Raw genomic sequence first — 3,716 nt, 5'->3', positions numbered from 1 at the left:
TTTTCTACACGAAAACGTTTGCCTCTCCTCTGTCTTTCTCTTTCTGTACTCCAGAAAGGTCCCTAGAGTAGGAGTTTGAATCTGTTTGAACCTGTGATGCTACAGGGAAGCAAAGGAAAAATATGTTACATTATACAGATACATGAATACAGCAGTACCCTAATGTTTTACAGCATACAAAAATCAAATCAAGACAATACACTATCTTTTGCAAAACATGGGTGCAGTTTTGGGTACACAAACTGAAGCAAGAAAGTAAACAAATCTAAAAACAACTGCAAATTTATAAACTAAAGCCTGAATATGCCTGTCTTCTGTTTCACTGCCTATAACGTGCACTCTAATGTTACTGACCACCATAAGATACTCTGGCAAGTGGTAACATCAATACATCTTTGACAAACAGGAGCATTCATGAAACACCTGTTGCCCCCTCACCCACAGATGATAAGACATGCCACAACCACGTCTTTAATTTACATGCACACACAGACTGTTCCTTTAAAGAGTCGACCAATATGTAAAAGTAATAATTTTTTTATCTGTATGTATACTGTATAGTTTTCATAGAGGAATAGAATAGAATAGAATAGAAAAATACTTTATTTATCCCCCAATGGGGGAAATTCAAATTTGTCAAGTAGCTCAACATTTTTTTAAATATTTACAATGCTTGAATTAACAACAATAAAACAACAATAATAATACTACTACTAACTAAATAATAATAAATGACTAAATGGCAAAATAAACAAATAAATAAAAATCAATCAATCAATTTGAGAAGAACTCAGCAGTCACTGTTATAAAGCCTTATGGCTGTGGGAACAAAGGACCTTCTGAACCTCTCAGTCCTGCAGCGCAGAGAGATGAGCCTCTCTGCAGCTGCTCCTCTGTCCTGTCAGAATTGCCAAGTAAGTCTGTAAACTGATGCAAGTTAGCTAACTTGCTGTGATAAGCTAACGTTGCACTATTCAAACATAAACATTACATCAACGTTACATCCGTTAACTTACTTGAAGGTCGCGCTTGAGTGTCATCCCCGTCTTCTTGTAGCCTTCTCCCACATTCACTGCAGAAATTCGGTTTTTCCTCCAACTCTTTGCCACAGTTTTTGCAATACATTACGGCATGTTCGTTTGTTTCTGTTTTTTGGTGGTGTTATCTTTCCGGCTAAAAGGACTGACCACCAGTCCAATCAGCAACGATTCATTTTGCCCAAGGGTACGTACCTTTTCCGTTTTGGTTAATGTCATTGTGTTTTCTCTTTTTCTGTTGTGTTTTTTTATTTGCTGTTGTGTTTTCTCTTTTGTGTTGTGTTTTTTGATTTGCTGTTGTGTTTTCTTTTTTGCTGTTGTTTTTTTTGATTTTCCATTGTGTTTTCTCTTTTGCCGTTGTGTCAAGCTAGCTCTGCAGAGAATAATGTTTTGCCGTCTTGAAGACATGGCTGCACGGTAGCTGCACAGCTCTCCAGGTACTCCAGCTTTCTCCCATGATCCAGAATAATACATGTCCATGTCCCTTAAGGCAGTGTTTCTCAATTCCGGTCCTCGGGACCCACTGCCCTGCATGTTTTTGATGTTTCCCTCTTCCAGCACACCCGAGGACCGGAATTGAGAAACACTGCCTTAAGGGACATGGGAAAAAAATTTAAAAAATGTTTTGCATGCTCACCAGAAAAGTTTCAGGTGAGCACGCGAGACATTCATATGCGCACCTGAAACCAAGACCAGCAAAAACAGAAAAACCTGGCTCAACGCTTTTTCAGTGGAAGCTATAGCATCAATTTGAAGTAGAAAGTAATTCAGTAACATCTGAACGTTTTCTTGTATGCATTCCCATATGAAAATGTCAGTACAGGAGTTAACTCGTTTATATTCTGACCTGGGACTGCATTATAAAGACATAGCTCCTTTGCTTGGAAGGTGTCCTGGTTATGTTGTGTCTGAAAGACTCTTTAAAAGAATTTTGAGGTCATGTAATCTGTTTCGGCGCATATGGGAATATACCGCTTTGGATCGTGTTGTCAGTTTCATTGAAGAACGGCTGCAAACATCTGGCCAGCTCTGTGGATATAGGTGGATGTACACAAAATGCAAGGAGAGTGGATCACGCGTCAAGAAAGAAAAGGTTTGTTTAATTCTAAAAGAACTTGACCCAAGGGGTGTGGAACTCAGAAGAAGGAGACGGCTCCATCGCCGCAGCTATTTTGCAAAAGGGCGCAATTATATTTGGCACTTAGACTCCTATGACAAACTAAAACCATTCAGCATCTGTATTAACGGCTTTTCCCGGAATATTATCTGGATGAATGCATTCTCTACTAACAGTGACCAAAAAATCATTGGAGGCTACTACATGGAGGCAGTACAGAGATTCGGTGACAGTCCAAGAATTGTAAGAGGTGCCCGGGGCACAGAGAACGTTAAAGTCAAAGACTTTCAATGTTTTCTCCATCGCAACATTCACAACATCTCTGGCATTGACAGCTACATCAAAGGGGCAAGCACAGATACTCAGCGCATAGAGAGTTGGTGGGGTTTCCTCAAAAGGGAATCAATGGAATTCTTCATCTGTCTCTTTACTGACCTGAAGGACCGTGGTTTGTTCAGTGGATCATATTTGGACAGAAGTCTGCTTCAGTTCAGCTTCATGGGTATCATTCAGGTAAAATCATAATGTTGTTAAACCTTAATCTTATATGCATTAAACATTTTTTAAACATTCTCCAATTAGCAGACACTGAATGGTTGTGAATACTGTAATATGTCTCTATGTGTCCACTAGTCTTAATTATTGTCATCCATGTGGTGTCCTACAATAATCATTCATAATAGAAGCGAAAATGGCTTTAACTTTTTGAGCATGGAACCACACTGATCTGCTGGTGCTTTTCACCGGACGTCAGGTCCGGAGCTGTCCACGGCAAAAAGTTGCGCACCCAACTCTCTGCTCTTCGATATTTTGCTTATTTATTATCAATTCTTTTTGTAACTTTATCAAAACACTTTTTTTATTTCAGGTCATCTGGCTAACATGAGAACAACAAATGACCTATTATTTTCTACTTTCTAATATATCTACAATTTTTTTCCGGGACGAATTAGATGAGAACATCCATGTGTGGGATTCACATGTCATCAGACCATCAAAGAATGACAGGGCACCCAGTGGTCGACCCCGAATCATGTACATGTTTCCAGAACTCTACTCGAGTGATGACTGCATTGCCCCGGTGGACAGAGCTGATGTACAGTTGTGTCAGAGTAACTGCACATTTCGACCAGCTGTGCCATGTGACACAGACATCTATGACCTCTGCAACATTCTGATGGTGGAGTCACAGCTTCATCTTCCAGCTGATCCTTATCAAGCAGTGAATTTGTACTTGCATTTGAGGAATGAGATAAGATCCGCTCTCTAATGTGAGATGGAACACATTTGTATCCATGTAACTAAAGTGATCTGATGCTTTATTCACTTACCATTACAATGATCTAATAAAGCACAGACATGAAAGAGAAACTGACTCTTTATTGAACACTCTTCTGTTGACATTAACTGTCTGTATGAGGCTCCAGCCATAAGTAGCCATTTGAAATGTTACTATGACATTAGTGGCATCCTTTTTGAAGTAAACAAATATAAAGATGCACAAATGCACAAAACATGAACATGTTAATATCAACATTGTATATGCCTGAAAAGTGGCTATA

This window comes from Odontesthes bonariensis, chromosome 22, assembly GCF_027942865.1.
Source record: "Odontesthes bonariensis isolate fOdoBon6 chromosome 22, fOdoBon6.hap1, whole genome shotgun sequence".
NCBI lineage: Eukaryota > Metazoa > Chordata > Actinopteri > Atheriniformes > Atherinopsidae > Odontesthes > Odontesthes bonariensis.
The sequence above is the reverse complement of the archived record's forward strand: the minus strand, read 5'-3'. Positions refer to the sequence as shown.